General features: G+C 31.3%; 1 long non-coding RNA gene across 2 annotated transcripts; it reads right to left on the reverse strand.

Moving 5' to 3' along the window:
• Positions 1-3,142: 3,142 nt before the first annotated feature.
• Positions 3,143-25,269, reverse strand: LOC133196776 (uncharacterized). Of its 2 annotated transcripts, XR_009722409.1 has the most exons (4): positions 25,047-25,269; positions 22,057-22,173; positions 3,745-3,866; positions 3,143-3,527 (listed from the first exon to the last, which is right to left on the reverse strand). It is a non-coding gene; the product is annotated as an uncharacterized LOC133196776 (long non-coding RNA). The 2 variants fall into 2 exon arrangements; XR_009722408.1 differs by having other exon boundaries at positions 3,143-3,866.
• Positions 25,270-25,938: the final 669 nt, after the last annotated feature.

Raw genomic sequence — 25,938 nt, forward strand, 5'->3', positions numbered from 1 at the left:
AGCATAAACACTTGAAAAGTTATGGCAAATTATTTATTGTCTACATCACGTCATATGTACACAGTTATTACATTCTCATGTTAGATTACTTGTACATGTACATATTAATGTGTTAAGTATTTATTTGTAGTGATAAGCTGTAAAGCTCAAGGTTAATAAAGAACTGTATACCGGATCTGCCTTACATTTTTTAAGGTTGTGCTTGGATACTAAAATACTGCATCACAGAGTTTTTTAATTGCTTGGTAATTACTGGTAATTTCTCACCTTTTCTTTTGTTTCCTTGTACTTTCAATTTATTCTCGTCTGATGTCGACGTTTATGCTTATGTGACAAAAACAGACAACAAATCTTGTCCACGATAGTTAATTATAGGTTTGATATGTTAAAAGAATAGATAACTCTGATAACTCTCATGTTCTAATTAGATTAATAATCAACTTTATTCTAACAATTCCTTTATGCAATGTTAATTACAAATTTGACATATATGGTGGAATAATTATTCTGATCATTCTATGTTCTAATTAGATTTTAAATGTACACTCTTTTTAACCGCTTATTTATGCATAAAAAAGCAAGTGTGATTGACAATTATGAGTGAATTAAAAAAAATCATTACTTCTATTTCTAGAGACGTCTTTAATAATAAGTTTATTTGGCTATCTGGTGGTTTTTTTCTTCTTTCTTTCAATTCTATAATAAAAATGCATTTAATATGAGTACCACACCTTCAGATTAACTTGTAATCCCATATTATCTAACATGACTTTAATCAGTTTGTTTAATGTTTATAATTAAGTAATTCATTTTAAAAGGATTTTGATTACTGAACTTTATATACTTGATTATCAGTGAACATGCCAGTGAATAAGTATTGAACTAGCTTTAATAAAACAATTTTTTAAAAAACAAAGAAAGCCCAACAAAGATACATGAAAAGAAAATGTATTCACGGTGTACAACAGTGCTCATTACTTTCTTTCTTTCAATAAACCAATTATGAAAAGTTAGTTTTCATCGTTTTTTTTTATGCCCCCGGATCGAAAGATCCCTGGGGTATATTGTTTTTGTCCTGTCTGTCTGTTTGTCTGTTTATCTGTTTGTCTGTTTGTCCGTTTGTCTGTGTGTTTGTCTGTTTGTCTGTCTGTCTGTTGTCAACTTTAACCTTGCCCATAATTTTTGATTGGTTGGAGCTATGACTTTTATATTTCACAGGTGTATTTCTTGTGACAAGACCTTTCTTTGGGACCATCATATTTAACCTTTTGACCTTGACCTTGGAGTTTGACCCACTTTTGCAAAATTTTATGAGACTTTAACCTTGGCCATAACTTCTGAACAGTTGGTGCTTTGGATTTCAAACTTCACATGTGTATTCTTTGTGACAAGGCCTTCCTTTGGATACCGACAACTTTGACCTTTTGACCTTGACCTTGGAGTTTGACCTACTTTTGAAAAACTTTAACCTTGGCCATAACTTTTGAACAGTTGGTGCTTGGGGTTTCAAACTTCACATGTGTATTCCTTGTGACAAGACTTTCCTCTAGATATCAACGCCTTTGACCCTTTGACCTTGACCTAGGAGTTTGACCTACTTTTGAAAAACTTAAACCTTGGCCATAACTTTTGAATGGTTGGTGCTAGGGCTTTCATACTTCACATATGTAATCCTTGTGACAAGACCTTCCTTTGGATACCAACCACTTTGACCTTGACCTTGACATTTGACTTTTATTTTTAAAAACTTTAACCAGCGCCATAACTTTTGAACAGTTGCAGCTAGGTCTTTCAAATTTCACAGGTATATTCCTATATAGACAAGACCTTTCTTTGGGTATCAACATTTTTTATCTTTTGGCCTGGATTTTGACTTGCATTTGAGAAACTTTAACCTTCGCCATAAGCTGCCATACGGGGGCATCAGTGTTTCACAAACACATCTTGTTAATGTTGCAGTCCTCATTTTTTATTTTTCATATCTTCTCACAAATCCTCTTTGAGGATAAATAGCTTCCATTTACTTTATATAATATACTATAATATATATATATATATATATAGAGAGAGAGAGAGAGAGAGTAAAGGGAGCAATTCCGAAACCAATGGATAGTGTGACATTTACATCTAACCTGGAATAGTAAAATTATGTAAATGTCATTTTCAAATATAATTACAACAAAAATAAATATTTTTTTACTACATGATTGGTATTTCAGTTTACTAATTATTCAAAACTCGTGCATTTTCATTAAATATAAATTAAAACAGAAAATTTAACATGGTTTTTTTTTTGGCTGCTTAAAATGATAAATGCACCTTTTATTAGCTACTGTACAAATATTTTAACATAACGTCATTCATGTATCAAAGGCAAATGATGTTATGTCTTTTTGGCGTTGATGTGAAAGGAAACAGACAAAATGTGTTTTAGGTATTGAAATTTATGTCTGTAGAAAATAAAGGTCAACTTCTCTGCTTTTAAATTATGAAATTTTAATTTCGTTAGTTTTAATTAGGAAATTATTTTGAGCCCCTTTTGGTCTTTGTGGACCTTGATCTGCCTTGCTACAATAACTTAAGATGCATCGTTAAAGCATTTTTATAGCTGAATGTTATGGAAGAAAGACAACAAAATGTTATGCTAATAAAGCTGCAAAAAATTTAGTTAATGATAAAATTAAATAAAAATTTTATCTATTTTATTCATTAGATACGGACTTTCATTGAATCTTTAATTCTAGTAATCTTTGAGAATGAGAATGAGAGAAATTCAATGACAAAAACCCGTGGATCCGTATAAGAACACCCAAGTAAGCTGTGGCGCATGTTCATCTACAGTGGACACGAAGTGTCTAGTATAAGTAGTGGAATGCATGTCCTGTTTTTATACTTAGTAATGTTGTTCAATTGAACATAAAGAAGGAAAAAAATATTTTATATTTTCGGGATACAATATAGCACATAACTAAACTTGCAATGCTTAGATTTTGTATCTTTTAACAGTGTTGTCATTTTGTAAATTTTGAATTGGTCGGGAAGCAGTAAATTTGTATTTACTGCCACCCTGTAAATTCAAAATTTACAACTTGACATTATTTAGGCATGATGAATAGAACTCAATCATTTTTTTCTTTATTTATTTAATTTTCTTTCTTTACAAAATATCATGAAGGAAATATGAATATAAGAAAAATGACATTGTAACAAAAAAAACACAGGCGAAACATTGCGATGAACACAGAATCATATGCATATAAACAAATAAACAAACTATTTTAATACGGGGAGAACTCGCTTGGTAATGTTAACATACAATATAAAATATATGTAGTAGTCTTACATGATAATCTAAATTTGGGAAAGAATATTACTGGGTATGATATTTAGGAGATTTATACTCAAATCATATCAAATCTCTCTTGAAACTTCTTTATACAATAATAATGAAACGATTTGGGACGTTTCATAAATGGGTAATGTTATCAAATATTTCCTTTTGATGCAAAAAACAACACTGTGTATCACTAAAAAAAAACATAAAAGATCATCTTGTTCAGTTCCTAAATCACAAATTTCAAGATACAAGTTTTGCAAAATATTTCGTAGTTTAAAGGATATAGGCACATTTATTTTAATCTTTGCAGATTAAATAGTTTATATATATATATATCTACATTAAGAAGTTAAAGTGGTAGAGTATAGCAAAATTTTCCCCCGTTAAATGGACGTATTTAAACTTACTACTACTGCTAACATTATCCTTATGTTCTCTGTTGTTTCCAGCGATAGACAGGAAGTAAGTCCGGTGAGATGTTAAGCACTGAACAAGGATCAAAAACACGTGTAAGACAGGCACTTTAATACTGCAAGATAATGCACAAAATGATTACAAATAATTGCAAAATTATCAGCAAATATGTATATTCATTAAATACGTTCTTCTCTCAGTTTTTTTTTTCTCTTTAATATTTTTTAATTCTCTTTATACTATTTTTATGATCATTCGTAATTTAAAAAGAAAAAATGAAGTGTACTTCTTTATATCTGACATAACAATAAATACCTGAATTATTCAATGCAATTGTAGATACATTTTTTAACAAAAATGACATTGGCTGATTTGCCAAACTGTATCAAAAAGTCACAACTTGTGTTGAATTACAATCATTAAGTTAAGAAATCGTCACTTGAAGGCGTTCGGTATGATTGGATCATTGCAAACATTAATACATAACTTAATGGTATAGGCTATTAGATTTGTCTTAATATAGCTAGCGAATTAAATCTGTATTAGAAGTAACTTATTCCAAGAGGTCATGGCTATTGAACTCAACCTTTCCATATGATATGAATGTATGACAAGAAAACAAGATGTCTTATCACATTTATCATATCTAGTAGATGAATTATTCATCTTCTATAGTATTTCGCAGTACTTTTATATTAGACGGTATATAGGTAAAAACAAAAATGCTTTTAAGAATATTACTTTATACAATGCAAAAACTTTTATAAAATATTATAAAATAAAATATTATATAAAATATTTATCAAAAAGACTTTTTTAAAAATATATTTTACTTCTTAAAAGGCTAATTCCAATAAAAGACAGTCATAAAAAATTAAAATGATGTATACAGGAGTATGTAATCTTTTATATTGACTTCTCTCAAGACCTGGTCAAATTAGATTTTTGTTTGCTATGCATGAAAGTATCTAAAAATCCAATAAAATATAATATAAAAGCAAGATTATTTGGGAAAATGTAAATATTTTAATATTTTTATTTGTACTACATAAAGACTAAACCTATTGCAGAAATTTGTAATGTGCGTACCACTTTTACAAGGTACGCAAAGAGCTGACGAGAAATCATATCAACCGACGGGTGGTGCTTTGGCAGGGTTTATTTTCTGATTTTCATGTTCATATGATGTCATATATAAATTCACGTTGCTTTTTAAGTTGCCTCATTCAAATGAATTGTATGATTTAGTTTTGCTATGTTTTGGTTTGGGGTGTTTTGATTGATTTAAAGACGAAAAAGTACGGCAAATCTGTTCTCTGTGAAACAAAAAAATAATAAATAAAATAAAATGTAAGAATTTATTCTAAAGAAAATAATTATCAATCTTTATCTTTATCAAATGCAAAAAGTAATTCAAATCAAACGTAAAATAACAAGGCTAATTGGAATATATGCAACCGCCTCTAAAGGGTGTGTAGGGTCGGGTATGTATGTCCACCTCACGGAAATCAGCTAAACTCTCCAATAGCTAAAACATCCGGCGACCAACCTTAGAGGACTGTCTAATGTTCCAGGAAGTCTAACAAATGTTTTGCATGATTTTTCAATCAATCTTGTCTGATCAAAATGATTTACGAACTATAAATCTTTCTTTTTGAATGCATAAGAAGATTACAGACATGTTGAGGGGGAGTTTTCAATGAACTGTCAAATCGTCTGCTTGATTTCTGTATTTCTTTGAATTAATTATTGTACATGTACGTATAGATATATCTTTCTGTGGTTCTGATGTGTTAGGGAAATTTGTTTAAAATTTCCATTTCTTTTCTTTCTTTTTTTTTACATTGTTTGCATAGAATTCTTTATCGAAATTCTAGCTTAAAAATTTTAATTCGTTATCTTCTAGAATGCAGAGAATTAAACAAGAAAATAAGGAGAGATTTAAAAAAAATCAAAGCCATCCGTGTAGAAATTTCTCTTTGTATTGCATTTTCTTGGTCTTTCTTTAACAGTACATTATTGCTTATTTGGTGCAGCAAATTTCGATAAGCAAATATTGCAAGAAATGGACATCATCTGTTTTCATGTGATATCGATGATTAGCGACAGAAAGTAATCAGAAAGTAGTTATTCCGAGCAGACGACACTTTCACGATAATCAGACTCCGTTATTTGATTTACTTAAGATTTTCGTTGGCATCAAGGTTTTACTGAAAAGGATATGAGTTTCATGCCAAGCCGGTCGGCTTTGTCTTGCAAATGTTCAATTTGTTGATTAGTGCTAGAATTAATACCATCTAAATTCTATTTCTGTAAACTCTTGTTCCTGCCCTCGTGCTATGGATGACAAATGCGTACTACACGTGCCGGTAAATGTAATCACACAATGACGCGGCCGCTCAAAGAAGTCCAAATCTAATTAAGCAGAAAGTGTACATGTCGCCATCGAACCACCGTGATTAGCTAGAAAAGACAATTTGGACAAACGGATCAAAATTCCAATGAAAAAGCCCAATTATACAACTGGATAATGTTAGGAGATGTAAATCGACCAAATGAGGAAACCGAGAAATTCAATTTTGATATAATTTAAGTAGAAACTTTTTTCATGTTAAGGCTTAAGCTTGCTTTTGGGATTTTGATTTCAAATTTACATAATATTGAGTTGAAATGTCTGTAAATCTGGAAATACTGTAATCTTTTTTTAATTTATAGTTTCTTTTCTGACATGTAAAATTAGTTTAGCAAAGACTCATGCTAATGGTTTCATCATCAGCAATTTTGTAAATGTTTACCATCTACATATATTCTCAATAAAATTCAGTAAAAAAAATTCTATAGATTGATTCTGCACACTCTATACCATATATTGCTGAGCTGAAGAGATATTGCTTTTTTATCTCTTACCGATATGTTTGATCGAGCTGTGATAATCACATTCAGCACGTGCTCAGCAGCAGTTGGTCTTTGAAGTATTAACTCTTTACGAACGCTGAATTAATTTCTTGATTGGACATGACAGGGTTTTGACCCTGAATGACCTTTCCACCAATAATATTTGGATAGTCTTCATAAACTATATCTTAATGAACAGCATGTCAAATGGCAGCTTTTCATGCCACATGGAAGTAATTTGATGGAAAGATAGTATTTGAAATATACAATGATTTCTTTTTGTTGATATTTTAAAATGATAATCTTTTAAGATATTAGAGACATTTTCTGATAAGATGGTTTATAAACATTTATATCAAGCTTTTGTATACTATCAATTTTCACAAAGAAACCAGGAAAAAGTAATAATAATTTAGATACTGATGATTTTTATTCAGGCCTGTAGAAACAATTTCAGATGGGGATAGGGTTGCAACTAACAGATAACAGGTAATTCTTGACAAGCTAAAAAAAAAAAAAAGGGTTACCCAAGTTTTCGCAGGGGCAGAACTTAAAATTGGATTCGTTTTTCTATTGTATAGTAAATATACGGGCCAAGTTAAGTTAAGGAGGCATAATTGGAAACTAGCTCTGTATTCTACAGTGAAGAATATACTGAAAAAATTATTGGGAAACTCCCCTCTCGTGATCCTTGTTTTCTCAGAGCGTTAAAGTTACTGAACCCCCCCCCCCCCACGTTTCTACTGTAACTGACCAAGGAACTGGTCAACTGGTAACTGACCCACGTTAGACGACAAAGGAACAAATTTCATTTGCAATAAAAATACGGGCATACCTGATGGGAAATTGAATTTGCAAAAAAATGATGAAAAATGAAAAGGCTCCTTATAATTATTCTTTTTAATCATCAAGTTCCTTCATGCTGCGAAGTCGTAAGCAAGTAGAAAATAAATGTAGGTTTATATAAACATCAACATTTTTGCAAGACTTTTAATTTTGGCAATTCATCAAGTACTGGAAAAATTCATATTTTGTTGATAAGCTTATTTCTGCATCAGATTTCAGTCGTTAGTTTTTCGAATATCTAGAAGTATTTACTGATCTGTGAACTTTTTAAATAACAAATCAGTTATATTTATATATTCATAAGATTAAAAGTTCTGTTCACTAAAACCAGGATCGAAAATCTTTTACCAAGTTCTATAAAGTACTTTGATACATAAAAAAAATACATGGAACTCCTTTTAATCAATTCACAATCACTTTCTAGAATTCTTTAATTTCTTTCATTTTCTCTTTAAAACATTCAAACAAATTTAAATGCTATATATTTAATCATTTGCTCAGATAGTTTTGTAATCTTGAACATTAAACAATGTATCTTTGCACTAAAAATATAGTTATGGTAATTAAACATTTAAAAAAAAAATTATTATGTTCATTTCACAACTTACATAAACACACAAATGAGATTCAAATTATAGTGTATGTATCTGAATAAAGAATAAAGATGAAAGAGAACAAGACATTAATGTAAGTTTTACCTTTTACTGTCGGGTTTGATATATGTCCTTTCTATTCAAGGTAAATCAGGTTTTTTCTCCAAGAAAAGTCATCGACACCATTTGGAGTTTTTGCTCTAAAATGACTTAATTCTTTATTTTTCTAGGAATATTAATCATTTTCTTCGGCACTTAGATTTTTAAGTAATGTTATTGAATGTATATCTTAATAATTTGGAATCTCAATCATTAATCACGGTATTAAAAATAACAATCTTGTCATTGTTATTAAGTGTAGATTTTTACAATGTTATCTTAATAAAAATATGCTTTTCGGCCATTGAAACAAATACTTCTTCAAGAAAATTACTCCTATTTTCGACGTGTATGCGGACTATGCTGAGTAATTTGCATTACACCATCTTTATGGTAAATATTTCTTATCCAAGGACCTTGATTAGTGGCACTACTGTGACGAATAGGTGAAATTTGTTGGACGACCAATCTTGCCTAGTACCAGGTTTTAATCCTATTTATACCCATAATTGCTAGCCAAAGATCATGCACTCCCCATAAAGTGAAGGGTAGCGGAGTGGACAGATAAACCAAAGGGGAGCCAAGTGGATCGAAAACCTTGGCTAGCGAAGATGATTTATACCTGGAAGTAAGTCTGAAAAATGTAGTCATCGTTCGTTTTATTTCCATATATGACTAGACCTACTGAGTGGCCAAACTATTTATTTTTTTTAAATTCTTATGATTCTTATGATTTCAATTATGCAAAATTTTCAGAATCTCTTTGAATTTTTGGCAATGAAGGAAATTTAAATGCTAAGTATCTCTCTTTAATGAAATATAACAGCCAAATCATTTTAAAACACACTTGTACTAATATATCTTTCCAAAATATCTTTTCAACTACCGCTGGAATGAATCTTTGCATTGAAAATGCAGATTGGCATCACCGATACTTTGGTTTTACACACACACACACACATATATATACACACATACACCTAACAAAACAAAAACACATACATCAAAAGAGGAGAGAAAAAGATATAATTTGGAAATTTCTGCATCTAGATGTTATATACATGAATGAATTCGAAATTACTGACGATATTCTAAATCACTTGTGGATATCCATTCTGATTTTACATACAAATACTCTAAGGTTGATATTAAAAAGGTGCTTGAGTTCCTTATTGACAATATTTAATATGTAGTTTTTGCAGATCAGGCATCAAGTCTTGAAACAACTTAAACAAGTCAAAATCTTTATGTATTGGGCTGGAATCAGACTGAATTTTTTTTTTAAAAAATCCAAAATTAAAAGATGACATTCAACATTGCAATACCAATCTGCTGAAAAATTAGTTTCAGCTCACGATGATAAAAATAAACATCTTTCAGATGATTGAATTTTCAACTTGGGTCTTAGTCTGATTTATGATCCGAAGGCCAGGTCCTCAAACAATTTGATGGAAGAAAGATGAGCACTAATTGTGCTCCTTTATTTGTCAACCTATTTTTTCTTTCTTTTTAAAATATTCTTTAAAAAAAAAACTTCTACATGAGATGAAGAAAACTATTCTTCAAATCTTCAATTCGACATTTTGTTATATAGACGACATTCATTCATATGTCGACTCGATATATTCCAATGAACTCGAAATAAAAGAAACCAAGGTGTCTGCCTTATCTATTTAAAATTTGGATGTTTTACTTACTATAAACGTTAACGGCCAACTAATAACTAAATTATACCGGGTATGACAAACAGGATAACTTCACCTTTTCCATGAACTCCCCCTTTTTCATAATCATCTGCATATTGTGTTTATGTCAGTACGCTACTTACAAAGTCAACACTTCGCAAATTCCATGGTCGTTATAATGATTTTGTTTGCAAATGAAACGTAATTGTCGGTCGTATTTTTACTGACATAATTCATATTATTTATTTGGTCGTTGTGTTAATACTACAGTCCCTGAAACGTTCTACTTTCCCATTTTTCCGTTCGCTCACCGTTCGTTCACCGTTCGTTCAGCGTGCGTTCACCGTTCGTTCACCGTGCGTTCACCGTTCGCTCTCCGTTCACAGTTTTGCGTTCACCGTTCACCGTGCGCTCGCGTTCACCGTTCACAAAGCGTTCAGCGTTCGCTCTTCGTTCCGTTCACTTTGCGTTCACCTTGCGTTCAGCGTTCACCTATCGTTCAGTTGTCATTGCCATTCGGAACTCCAAAGTGAAAGGACTTATCTTTTTGTAGGTAAGGAGTTACAGATTTTTTAATTTAATACTAACATATCGTGTTTGAAGAATCATTATTTCATATGGGAAAATATCTAAGATATATATTTTTATTATTCTAACTTAGCTATTAGGTTATTTATTAAATTACTCTGGGAAAAAATGTTGTTATAAGCACATCCTGTACCTATGTAGAACGATGCTGAAATATTAAATTTAACTAAGGCCAATGTGCAAATACTTCAAGCACTGCAATATTTTGATGTTTTGTTAAAGACGACAAATCGTTAATGGAGATATAATTACCCAAGTCAAATAATTACGCAGCAAAATTACGAAAATATTTATTTCTAACGCATTTTTTTATTCAATTACTACAGAAAATATGATAGAACTAGTTCTGAGAGTTATACATAGTACTGCGGATATCCTATTATATATAATTTATTACCTTTGGAGCGAATTAAATTGATAGTCTGTTTAAAGGAAATATTTATTTAAAATGTAATACACTACAGAATATTCGCTACTATAATACATGTATGTAAAGTCTATAGTTATAGAGAAAAAAATCTTTCTTCACCGTAACTTTATATGTTTGCTATTCGATATGATTAATACCCCCCCCCTTTTCCCCTAAATCGGTTACTTAGTCAGTACTGTATTTCCAGAAAATTTTAATTAACCTGTTAAAAAAAAAGTTAAGGTCTTTTTAGAACAAAAATTTCAGTCTCAAAACAAACATGCATCTAAAAAAGTCACAAAACAATAGTAGTTCAAAATGTACACGTGTCGGCGGTGGTATTTGAAATTGGCAGAGAGTATGTTTCAAATTCAAGTGTTAATGCCCAATATATTTTATTCACTAATTATTCAAATGTTGGTATCAAATCTAGAAATGATAAAAATAAATGTTATAACTTGTTGGAAATACTCGCACTTCTTCGATGTGACGAAACTTTCACCCCTGCACAGTGTCGAATGATTTTGATTGACAGGACAAGCACGTGGACTTCGTGTGAACTTGAAGCAGGAAAATAAAAACGAGTAATACTGTCAAACAGATGGATATGATTTGTTGATAAAAAAAAAAAGTTACTTTCACTGTCTAATATATTTAGAAAAAAATATCAGAGTTATTGTTTGATATAGGTGCAAACATTTAGTGAAGCCTGAAAGGAAGGGGGGCTAAAACGGAATCTATCTCTCTCTCTCTCTCTCTCTCTCTCTCTCTCTCTCTCTCATTTGTCTGATAAAAATTATAACAGCATATTACTTAAATATCAAGTTCTGAAAATTGAATTTATAACAAATAATATGAATATGTATCTTTGTATTATCTTGTCTGAGTATAATCACGGCCATCTACAGATACATGTAGAAGTCTGCTCAATAAATCTTCATGAAAAATAGAAATGACACATGATATATTATTGTATTAAAAATTTAAAATACGAGCGTATAAATGCAAAACGTCCACTGACCTTTGTAATTAATTTTTTATTACTTCACATGAAATCGCCCTGACACGGAGATACATATATGAATGGATGTTACAATCGCTTTAATTCATTCTATAAGTCAGAAGTTTTCTCTGATTTATTATCAAATAAGAATAAACATTTTTATTTTCCAACTAAAAAAATATCTTTTATACTTCAGCGTTCGGCAACAATTGCAATGTTTTAATGCGTTAAAAATCGTGTGATTAAAAACTTAATGTGCATGAATCGTCTTTCTTTCGACAATTATTTACTTATTTATTCATTCATTTATTGGTTTACTTAATTATTATTATTTTTTTTTTTTTTTGGCACCTGACATTATGATACAATAAAATAGTTTCAATGCAAGGAAAAGATCAGAGGCATTCCGAATATATCGTTCATCTTGCGTTCACCGTTCGTTCACCGTTCACTTTGCGTTCGCGTTTGCGCTCCGTTCGCGTTCTGCGTTCGCTCACCGTTCACCGTTCACACATCGTTCACCAAGTTGCGTTCAGCGTTCACACATCGTTCACTCACCGTTCGCTCTGCGTTCGTTCAGCGTTCGTTCACCGTTCGTTCAGCGTTCGCTCACCGTTCAAGTGGGAAAGTAGAACGTTTCAGGGACTGTAATTCTGACTACGGATCATTTCCTTTAACCAATCAAAACAGACGGTCACTAACGGTTATGATCGATCGACAGAGGATGCTTTCTTAACTTTGGCACCTGATCACATCCTTGGTGCTTCAGAGGGTCTGTGTTTTTGTCTTGTTCATGATTCATATTATTTACATGATTTATGAGATTTGTCACTGTTCGTTATCTTCATTTTTTTATACATATATATATGCACAGTAGATGTAATAATTATTGTAATAAAATTATAATAGTGTATCTGTTTTTAAACAATACAAAAAAGATGAAAAATAATGCTTTGCAAAAAGAAAACATAGAAATAAGAAACTGGGAACAAGTCAATGCTTAAAAGTAACAATTTTTTGTTACTTACAATATTGGACTAAAGACATCTTTTGAAATTGAATACTTAGTATTTCTTTCTTTTTTAAAAACAAAATATGTTCATGTGTACTCCTTATATTCAAATTTTATAACATTTTTGAACTTCACTTCTGAAGAAATATTTTTCTGTATCCTCTAAACATAATTTAGTTAATACTAATTCTATATAATTATAAATTTTAATTTGAAATAAAGAGAAAAACATGATCCAAATCATAAAAACCATGCCTATAAGACACAAATGAAAGATTACTTTAATTAATTATGAAAAAATACTACACAAGAATGACAAAGTCTCATAGTAAACACGAGGAAAATGACATACTGTCCCCTGCATCAAAATAAATCATCTCAGATTTTAGGGATTTCTTTTTCAGAAAATAAAAAAATATATATACTTCATTCTCACTGAAACAAAGTCAATGTTTCGCTTAAAAAATGCAGATAGATTCAGATTGTAGAAAAAGAACAAGAGGTATGCTGACATTAATTTAATTGTAAATTTGCTGATTTGTTTCAAATTTAGGTGTCCTTGATGAAAATGCAGATAGATTCGGATCAAAACACTTATAAATGCATTTATTTCATTTAAGCAATTCATAGCATATTCTGGCGTCCTTGTTTAAATCAAAAAAGAGTATCATATTATTCTTTTCTGAAAGTGGCTGGAAAAATTCACAAGTACATTTAGGTTGTCTATTATTAATTGCATTTCTAGTCTACTTACGTTATAGTTCAAAACACCTTTGAAATCGGTTTTTACTCATTTCTTCTAAAACACAACAGAAAAAAGACAAAAATCACTCTAATGTCAATAATCAATTATCTTTGTAAGAAAAAATGTGAACTCTTGACATGTACCCTAATCTGTTAAAAATTTGAGACGTCCCATAAATAGGACATTATTGAGCCTACATTTAGAATATGTTTATGTCATCTACATGCGATTTTACCATTTGTTATTAAATTGGTTTCCTTATAGTAGAGACTACAAGCATGTTCACAAAGCTATCTTAGGACTATGATGTGTTCCAAGAACGTTTTAAGAAATGCATTAGTCTTAAGGAGGCTCTAAACACTGCACACTATAGAGTTCTACTTGTTGGGTAGTTTTTATGCAGTAAGAGAGATCTGTCCTTAGAAGTAAGATAGCAAAAATGGTTGTTTACTGTTAATTACACAATTTATAATAGATTAAAATATTCTTAGCATTGTATTAGACCAAGAATAAGTAAATGAATTCATTATTTCCATTAACTTTCCCAATGTAAGTAAACAACAGTAATTTCTGTTCACATATGGTCCATTGTCTTTGGTGGTGGTGAGGGGGGGGGGGGGTCGTCCATACTTCATCAGAAAGTGGGGGTACATGTCTTTTCATAAATATTTCCATACTTATATAACAGTATGAGACTATTTTCGGAAACATAATGAGGGTCCCGTCCCCTTCCGATATTCTACATGCTGTGATAAGAGAATGAAATGAAATATGGAGATAACGAACAGTAATCAAGTTAAAATGTCATTGATACAGTACAAATCGGGAGCAGAGCAAACACGGACCTCTAGAAACAGCAGAAGTAGGATCAGGTGCCATTAAGGAGTAAGCATCCCCTGTCGACCAGTCATACCTGCCATGTACCTTTGGTCATGATCGAGGAAACGGAAAAGTCCGTATACAATTCAGTGTGTAAATATGGCCTAACAAATCTCATGAAAAACATCAATCAGCATTCGACTTAATGATGAATTGTATTTGCTGACAAGATCATTGTATCGACCATAGAACGCGCGAAATGATGGCTTTAAACGAGACTGTTGATATCCCTGCTTCATCAACTCGTGTGTCAATACATTTCAAAAATTCGTTCGAACGTAGAGCGTGCTCTTGTGTATTGAGTCAACTGGGAAACAGAACCCTCATCTGCAGGTGATAAAGGAATATTGCTACATAAGTAAGGGAAGTAGACGATAGAAAAGTTGAAGTTATTAAGTTTATCATAAAGTTGTGTTGTTAGGTTACCATTAACATCTTTTTCTAGTAAAAAAAATCCAAATATGAAACAGATGTGTCAGACTCTGTGGTATCTTTTATTTCAAGTTCAGTAGGATATATCGAGACGATATATGAACGGTTTTTGTTTGTTTGTTGTTTAACGTCTCTCTCGAGAATTTTTCACTCATATAGAGACGCCACCACTTGCCGGTGGAGAGCTGCAAATTTTGACCTATACTCGGCACTCAGGGCCATTGAGCAGTGAGGGATCTTTTTCGTGCCAACACCTACTGCGATACGGGACCTCGGTTTATACGGTTTCATCCGAAGGACCGGTCTCCACGTCCCACAGTGAGATTCGAACCCGCGACGTGACATATGAATGGAAGTAACTATTGTTAAGTGATAAAACGTCGTCGAAATATCTAAATGTCGAGTTGAAGGCCATAGCAAGTCTTTTCTTCTTCTCATGTATAAGTTTTTGAATAATTTCTGCTTCATATGAATACAAAAATAGGTCTGCTAATAAGTGGTACCCATGAAAATTCCAAAAGATTGTTGGAGGACCTGATTTCCAAAAGCTACATAGATATTGTCAATCAGAAACTCAAGCATCTTTTTAATATCAATTTCAGAGAACTTGTGAGTACAATCACAATGCTTTCTAACAAAATAATTTTGCAAATGACCAATGACAATATAAGTATATTTACGAGTTCCATTTTTATTGAAAAACAGCTGTCTATGATGTCAAAAAAACCTGACTTAATTAATCGTGCGGAATGGTTGTATAAAGTGTTGAAAAGTCGTACGTTTTGATGTTATTGTCATGTTGTAATTTTTGAATTTACTGGGTGGTAGTCAATACAAAAATTACAGTAATTTTTGTATTGACTACCACCCGGTAAATTCAAAAATTACAATAGGACATTACTGACTTTTGTAAAATTTTGTGATTTCAATTTTTCTAAAAGTTCTTTGGAGTTTTTAGGTATCCACATTTAATTTACACCACTTCTCGGATATACCCTTATACAGTACTCCTGAAGTTTCTCCTTCAATACAGTAAATATTTTAGTGAGAAGAAACAGCCTTGGTAGAATATTTACTTGAACCCACTTTGTTTGTAAGGATTTTTATGAAGTTTAGGAATCCAGTAAAGGCATGGTAATTCAAATTCATTTTGATTGTTGGGAATATTAAAAATATCTAAAACGGACATATGATTTTGAAGAACTCCTCTTTAGAAAGGGAGCTATGGGTGTAAGTTGGATTTCCACCTGCAGAATTAAATCCTAGTTCCTGTAAAATACAATTCAGATAATGAGCCTTACAAACATAGACTATGTAGTAACAAAAAGGTCACCTTTATATACAGCATCACACATATTTGTAATATATCAAATGGTAAATTTTAAACAATGCACATTTCAATGTTTAATTTCAGATTCTACTCTCTTCTTAAAGGGGTCTTACAGTTAATATATCAAACTATGTGGCCAAAATTTGAGTGGTTGAATTTCTTTCATATTCTACATGGAGAGATTTTGTATCTGAGAATAAAATATTAAAGTTTTAACCAAACTGAATATTAATTTAAGAAAAAAATTGGCAAATAAATTTTCAATCGTACTTCCCTATTTCACTCTCAGAAAGCCGCTTTAACATACCTAACATATAACTAACAAATAAAGAGCAGAATATGTAGTTGCAGCAAATAGAGAATTTATTGTTGAAAAATTTGATTTCAAAAAGACAGGAGGGAAACAAATTGATGCACTGTTCAAAAATAAAACAGTCCTTTGACCTCTTTACTTTTTTCGTGTTGTAATGTTTTTTACGTAGTATAATGCAAATCAAAAGTACAGTTTGAGGTTGACCTTACCATAAAAAAAATAATATATACAAAGAGAACAGTAATTTTAGAAACAATTTACCATAGATGTGATTTGTATGCTTGTCTTTTAAGGGACCACACGGAGATGAACGTGTTTTTGATGAAGACAAACACGTGTAAACACATGATTATTGAGTTACATAAAAACAAATAAGGAACAAACATTACACACACAACTATAATTGTTTGACATTCTTTATATCATATATGAAAATAGGAGATAGGAATATTTTAAGAATGTTCACGTTTCGGCTATAATTGTTTAAATTTTAATCAGGTCGAGAAAATGCGGTTAAATACAGATGAATGCTAAATTATTGCAGCCCGGAGGACCGGGCTGCTCTATACATATAAGTTTAAGTGTTGGTATATGGGGATTGAGGTGGGAGAAGTTATTCAGAATTAAAGGTTTTCTAAACATTAAAAAGATTGTTAATCAGAATGTTCTTTCCCTTTATAAATTACGAGACACACAATATATTTACTTCCATAAAGTGAATCTGTAAAAATATATATGTTTTTCATACTTAATATATAAAGTTGCTTATCATTTACTATCGAAAAAACGACAGGTCCCTTTTTTTTAGAACATCGAATTTTACTTATCGCATAAAAACGTAAAAATGTACTTTACACAGTTCGTGTTTTATATTCTTAAAGTGAAAGATATTTTTGAAAATAGGTGATGCATGTGCCTGGTTTCAAATTATATTTTATGCAGCCAACATTTACTTGAGGAATTGATAAAGTTTAAAAGGGTATCGTTTTTGTTCGATTTTCATCCGACTGTAAGTTTTCAAAATATTCTCGACTATCGTCTCCATCATTTAGACGCATGCCTTTTTCACACATATCGAAGCGGTTTGATGATAAAGACTCATTTCCATTGTTTACTTTATTTATTTCCCGGGCGACAATTGATGGTTACATCAATGTTTTCTTGTATTTAATGTCATAGATATAAATCGGTAAAAGCTAAATTCATTTGTTATGCAGGTAATGACATTAAACTTTATAAATAAGATCTATATTTGAGGGATCGGGATTCAATATAATAACTCAAAAATTATGTTTCATTTATTGTTGTTCAGAAGCCTAGTAAATCTTATTTTTGATTTTGATGTTAATTTGTACACGCTTTTTCACATGCTTTTCCTTGTTAGATAAGGGGATATAGCAATATAGATGATAGATTGTCAAGTTACACTGTCTTGGGACGTTAGCAAAATGCATAATATACATTGTATATATGTAATCCCAATACAATACATCTTGCAAATCCACACTTTCTGCATGAAGAAGTAATTAAGCAGTCGATTCAATTATTCTCAATACATAGGTTGCTTATATATCAGTACATAATTCTAGATACTTGATGATCAAAGAAACTTTGTGGTATGTATAGTGTAACTTTTGTAAAAGCAATGACGTTTGAGGACAACTTTTTCCCAATCTTTTCATTCCTCTTTGTTCAATAATTATTTCAGAATTTTTAAAATCTTTCTTTTTTTTAGTTGTATTTCAATGTGGATTTTAAAAAAAAATTCGTCTAGTTATGGTGACAATGTTTCTCCATGATACTGTCATCTCTATGTAAAGTATATATACAGAGTGATGTTTAAGGTATAATGTTCTGGCATAAAGCAGGAAATTTATCCATGCATCAAACCTGTGATTCCAACTGTTTCTAAGCTCTAATAAATAAAATTATTAAAGTTATTTTATGATGTTAATTTATGCTGAATGTTGTGCGACTTTGCCATCACTGTATATTTCATGGAAGAAATACTGTTGACTAACTTATTGTACATTAAGCTCAAAGTATGACTCTCTTGAACTATGCAAAATAATTTTCATTAATCATAAATAAATTTATGACTAGCAGTATTAATATTATATTAATGTTGTAGAATGAGCCTTAGTTAATTATGATAACTTATAAAACCAGGACATACTTTTTGTAATGTAATGGTGAAGGCATATCATAATTAACTTTAACATTCAATAAATTTTGTCTACATGTCATGTCTTCTAAATTCTACTTACTTTAGTTTTTGTATTATTGGTCAAAAGTATACATATATTATCTCCCTATCCACATAAAATAAATAAAATGTTCAGATGCAAATAAAAGAAATACTAATTATAACTACTTTGATAACCAGAATCTTACATCTTGGAAATGATTTTTAAGAAACAAATCAGACATTGCAAAATAATATCAGGATCAAGGCTAATTAAGATACGTCTTGAATTCATTAGGAAACGCTGTAATTATATCATAATAGAAATTGGCGACAATCAAATGCCAGAATGATCCTATATTAATCAAAATAAATTCCTCCTACGCTTTGAACATTACTAGCATATCTAAGTAATTACGAGCAACAATAGAAAAACAAATTCTTCAAATGCTGTGTATTTCCATCTTTTGATTTACTTGCTGGTGCTTTTATATGTGTAATATGTAATTGTAAGACAAATATCTTTACTTAATTGCGTACTTGTATTTTACTAGAGGTCGGTCGTGAATGTCTAAGTTTTCTTACACATTTATAAATTTCCTTTAGATAATTATTCTTTTCTGTGAGGCTGAGTGGCTGCCATAATGCATGCAAAACTTATTTTTAACATCTATGTAGTCTTTGGAAACCAGGACTTCCAATAAGCTGTTGGAATTTCTATGGGAACTTATTGTGCTCCTTTATTAGCCAGCCTGTTTTTATACTCATATGAGGCAGACTTTATTCAAAAAACTTCTGCATAAGAAGAAGAAAACACTTACTGTAGACTTCAACTATTCAGATATATCGACGATGTTTCATCATTTAACATTAGGTACTTCCATCCATATATCCCAGTGAATCGAAATTAAAGACTTCTCAGGGTTGCCACATCTCTGTCATATTTAGAAGTTTTACTGACTATAGATGATAAGGGCCAACTAACAATTAAACTGTCCGGATATGGCAAACGAGATACTTCAGCTTTTCGAACGTCAATTTCCCTTATCTAACTATCACATGCGTATTGTGTTCATGTCTCCCAACTTATTCGATACTCATGCGCATGCTCTGAATACGATGATTTTTAAACAAGGCAATTTTTAAAGTAGGCAGGCACCTGACAATTAAGTTGATGTTATATGGATTTCAACAACCTGGTTTAAAGTAGACGTCAGCTTTTTGTAAATTCTATGGCCGTTATAATGACCTTGTTTGCTATTACAACCTATCATTGGGTCGTATTTTGACTGACCTATTTCATACCAATTGCTAGTCCTTTGTTGTTATACTAAATTGACTTCGAATTATTCAGTCTACCTGATCAGTACATTGGGTTCATGGCGGGTGTGACCGGTCAACAGGGGATGCTTACTCCTCCTAGCCACCTGATCCCAACTCTGGAATTTCCACAGGTCCATGTTTTATGCCCTTTTCACAGATTTTAAGATTGATCACTGTTCGTTATTTTCACTTATTTCATTCTAAAGAATTTTCTTGTCTAAATGAATGAATGATTTAATGAGAATTAAATAAAAGAAATGATTGAACCAAAGATCGTCAACAAAATCCTCTGTAAAAATTCGTATTTTCTTCATATACAGCAAAGACATCTTATGTCTCCATCGTTACCCACATTAAGGTATCCAGAGGAGTTTAGAGTGGAAAAATATCGGCCAAAACATGAGATTGTGTAAAGTTTTAGGCGACATTATCTTTTATACAGATTAAATGGTTTTCATGATTTTATCGACTTTTGTGTAATTTTTGGGCCGAAATTCTTTATCGTGTACAATATCTTTGCCTATCCATGTTATCCAAGGGAATAAAATATGTTACAAGAAAAAATGCTTTCGTGAACATATCTGTATCTTAGAGAATGAGGGTAATATCTGCCACAGACATCTCAATGTAGACATTTGTTATCCCCAAACACGTGTTCCAAGACTGACACTGTAGCTATTTTACTACGCCATGGTGTTTCCGTTATAATCCGAAATGACATGCTCTTCTTTTCGCGACCTTCTCCTCCACATAACCTTAATCTCTATCACGAAAACAAGCTCCGAAACACTGTGAACATGTCCTCTAGACAAGATATTTGGTATTGATATTGTACTTTGGGATGTGTTTGCACACATTTCTGAACAACTTGTCAAACGGCCAAATAACTTGCTATGTTCCGACATGGAGGGGGAAGCTGGGATGTCATGTTAATCTCCTTCTCAAGTCTACTCCTATAACACTCAACTATAATACTTAACTCACCCTTCGTGTTACTATTTATTTTTTTATGTATGGATAGGTTGAAAACCGAGGAACTGGTTTTCTGATTTACTCGTGATACTACATTTAAGTAAATATACTAGATTTGAAATTTCCTTGGTAATCATCATGTCTCCTCGAGTGTGGTTTTCTGTTTACATGTCAGAAACTTACTTTTGGACAATAATTATCAATACATGAGCTTGACTCAAGGTCATATATAAAAGGTCAAGATCACTGTATCATGTAATAGTACCGGACTATATTAAGTAATTCTTACGGCTTGGATTGCAATAAATGGCCAAACTTTATATTGTTACGAGTGACCCATAGGCGTGCCTTAAAAGTGAAAGTCACTTACAAATGATATATTGAAACAGTGTCCGGGTTATAATTCTTGACCGCTTGATTGAGAAATAAATTTAAAAGTAAGAAACTGGGAAAAAGGAAGAGAGACATTCGTGTTTGCCCCCCTTCCCCAACTTTGTTCATTATTGCATTCGACATTGCTACATATCATAAAAACAACCACTGAGACAAAACTAATGCTACTGACATCTACAATTACACATGCAGACGCTCTAAAAGGTATGCCACATACGACTAACGTCCGGTGACTTGTATGAAGTCCAAACCTCTATGTTCCCGCCACATGTATAGTATCATTTCACCTACTTTTTGTACTAACCACAGACTGCTTGTCGGCATATCATCTGACATACCTCACATTGTTGTCCACAACAATCATATCACACATACTTGGCTATGTGCTTTGTTGTATCCAATTTTTATTATAAACAACATCAAATGAAGTCCCAAGTGTCATAAAAGATATACAACATCAATTGTCGGTATGATACTGAGGGAAGGTTGAAAGTAACACTTGCACGTTTTGATGAACAGTGAAACAACTGACAAAAATATTGACTTATATAAGTGTTAAATACTGAATATTTCTTTGTGAATTTAAAAAAAAAACATGTATACCTTCTTAACATGCTTACTATTGAGCAATTCTTCTTTCTTAGACTTTTTTCTTCTGAATCTTCTGGGTCCACTTTGCAATGTGACTCATGAAGACTGTATTTAAAGTAGCCGAAATAACTGGAAAGGGATTATAATGATATTCAAATGAATCATTTTTTGCATCAGAAATGTTGATAGATGCAGATGTCAGCTTGTAATAATGATCAATTTAAACATTTTACCATACAATAACGATGGTTTATGTTTCGAGCTCTTATCATGAATGCTTCAGCTTTAATAGCAAATCCTGTTAGCCTGGCATGCTTTTTGTATCATTCAACTAATTATCCTTGTGTCATTTTCGTGGAAGCATCAGATTTTAACATCATCTTGCTTTTACTCCGATGTAATTTACGCGCGAACCAACAAATGTTACCGGAAGTGGTATCTCTGTTTGTGAAACGCTTTGTCTATCATTTTCCTCTTTGTGACAGATGCGCTTGTGACGATTTATCACAGAATTGCTAGGATTTATCAAGAATTAAAAGTGAAGACATGTTTTGGTTTGCGTCAATGTTTGTCATTTTATATAATAATACTGATGCTGAGACAAGACACATGGTGTATGTACTTTTTTCAATGAACTTCATCTTTTAAAAGAACAGAGAAAAGCAGAAAAACATTTCAAATGTTATTTTTAAGTCTATCAAAATTTGGAAATTCGCATATATATTTTACAACAAAATATATCTATTTTCACATATTTGGTTCCTTTTATCCCATCACTTGGAATTTTAATTTCATCATGTTATTAATGCTATCAAGACGGCTTCTGGAGTAATCAGTTCTGAAATTCTCCGACTGATTTTGTGAGGGTTATTTTAGTAAAGACAAAGAGTTTAAACTTGGACACTTTGTAGCTGCAATAAGAATTCAAAGATTGGATTTTGTAAAGGGAATAAAAGTTACCAAAAATCGTCATCTCTTCTATTGCAGACGATTGCAATAATCATTTTATGATTTAACTGCATGGAATGTGACTTTTACTCGAGACTTTTAAAGCTACAAAAAGTACCATATTCAAAGTAAGAAAATCCATAGGGATATCGAAAAAAAATATGTAACATTGCCAATTAAACTTATCTAAGAAATAATAATGGTTCTTTTATATATTATACACTACATATACTGTAGTCTACTATAATACAATTAGCACGTCCTCAAATTAATTATCACTGCCAAATGATGTAACTGCATGTTGGTTTCCAGGAATTTAAAGATAAATGGGGCATAGGCAGCAGAAGACACGTTGACTTGGCAGTACTTCGTACAAATGTTATTTTAATAAAAGTCATTGGAAATACTAACAGTTCAAGGATATTAACAAAATCCAATAATTAAGGTAAATGTTTGGTTATCAGCTACCACTCTTGTGTGGCTAACCTCTTCCGCTTGTAAAGTTCGCTGCAAGTTTGTGAATTTATTATCATGACATTAAAATCTAAATGTTGCTCGCTCAAGTTTCCTACGAGCAAAATATCTTGTCTTTGAAAGTAATAAGTAAACGTCATTTCTGTGTAGTCTTAAATTTATGTGGCATATGACACATGTAAAACAATACCCAGAACTTGGCCAAAACATGATTAATCGTCTGTTTGCCTCTTTAATTGTTCATTTTATCATCAACCTTGGAAAAAAAGTGTTAAATGGAGCCTCTTAAAAGGTCGTTGTTGAAATGTAAGCATTGTTAAACCAATTCATTTATATCTAAGATTTCACTTCCTTGAATTGGCATTTAAAATACTGTTTCTTATAATGATTTAAGACTTACAATTTCATGCTCTTTGATTGGCAAACATCAATAATGATAATATACATGTAATGAAATAATTTTAAAAAGTATGTTATTGTGATCGATTTTTATTTTGTTTGTTTGTTTTGTTTTGTTTGTTTGTTTACATGTATTGAAATAATTTTTTAAAAAATATATATATATGCAATGCCATTGTGATCGATTTTTAGTTTTATTTGTTTGTTTTGTTTTGCATGTTTGCTTGGTGTTGTTTTAATTTTTTTTTAATTTTTTAATTTCTTTTTTATTTTTGTTTGTTTTGTTTTTTTGTTTTTGTTTTTGTTTTTTTGGCAAACTCCTACATGTAGGTCTCTAAATAAAATTCACTGAATTTTTAATTTAATTCAAGAAAAGGATAAGAGGGGAAAATGATATTAATACATATAATCAGATCTTTTTTTATAACTGCTCTGTGTTGTTATGAAATAAGTTTAATCTTATATTATAAGCTATGGTATAATATTTGTAAAATGGGGAATGTTCATTTGTTCATTCCGTTCCTAAACAAAATATAAAAACACTTTAAATGAACTTAAGTAATCTTGTCAAGATCAACAGAGGATGTAATAAGTAAAATGAAATGATATTTTTTTTAGGTAGAAAATAAATTCATGTAGAAGTAGAGAGAGAGAGAAATTCAAATGTGTTGATCTCGACAAAAAAATTGATAATCGCTGTTCATAATTTCAATATTTTGCATTTATAAAGTACTTTGCTACGCTATAAATTATGCTATGCATTTGATAACTTCAACAAAGAACACCTTCTTGGATAATTTGTTGGTTCTAGGCTATATCTAACAACATGAAGCTCAAGTCAAATATTTATGACATTTGTGATTTTTATTTAAAGTTCATTTTGGTTGAACATGTTCATATGATATGTCTGAACATTATCCTCTTACTGATTCTTTTAAGTTCCTCAAAACATTTAAAACTATGAGTCAGCCAATAAATCATATAAATTAACCAAGAAGGAAAAGGCTTGAGGAGGGTGAATACAGCTGAGAACATGTTGGTCATACACATGAAATCAGGTAAAACAGTTTAAGTGAGAAAAAAGGGCAATATTTCATATGACAGGAATTAAGAGAAAGGAAATAAATAGCTAAGTCGTTATTGAAAATTGATGTTATCTGCGAAACTACCATCAAACATACCGACTTTTACTGCTTCCGGTTGAGACAACTGTTTCCGGCGCGTGAACATGCTTCTCCTGTCAGGCGAACACCCGCTCAGAACATTATTGACAAAAAGCCGTGTGGTAGTCATGGATAATCGCTTTGATATTTCCCTAATCCCTCTGATTTTCTGCTAATATGTGTTAAGCTTATCCAAGAGTCAAACATTCACACAACAAATGTCAAATACACAACATGCATAAAGTGTAGATATATGTGTCCCTGCCAAGAAAGAATTAATATGCACTGTCTGTTCTATTCCGAGCCTTAAATATTGACGACAAATTTTGAAGATAATCATTTGTTATTATTAGAAGGATTTTGCATTTTAAACGACAAGCCGTAAATTCATACTCTACGAATATTAATAAGAAGAATCTAACCGATAAGTAGGTCCACTTAGATAGTATGAGAGATACTAATGACAGCTATATATGGGAGCTTTCAATTTTTGAAATTATACTTTAAAAATTTTTTTAAAACAAACTGTAAATTGACGGGATCCATTTTCCAGATAAAAAGGATGAAAACTTTCGCATTGTATTAACGAAATTTATATATTTTACAATAGATGTGGAAGTTGTGTTACAGACAATTTAGTCCACACAGCTGTGTTTGCATTCCATATTTCTTTGTTCTGTCAATCGTGTTTTCTTAGCATAGTCCAAACAACTGACTGATATTCTAAAGATAATGCTTATGGCATACTTCTGTATAATATTGCGGGAAAAACTGGACGGCAATACCAATTATCTTTCAACTTCACACGGAATATTCGTGATAGTAATGAATGTATTCTTTCTAAAAATATTAAATAAATAACAATACAGGCGTCCAGAGGTTTGTTTTGAAAGTAATGAAATTGATGTGT

The sequence above is a fragment of the Saccostrea echinata genome, unplaced genomic scaffold, assembly GCF_033153115.1.
Source record: "Saccostrea echinata isolate AGI-Se365-2 ecotype Australia unplaced genomic scaffold, CSIRO_AGI_Sech_v1 ptg000030l, whole genome shotgun sequence".
Taxonomy (NCBI): Eukaryota; Metazoa; Mollusca; class Bivalvia; order Ostreida; family Ostreidae; genus Saccostrea; species Saccostrea echinata.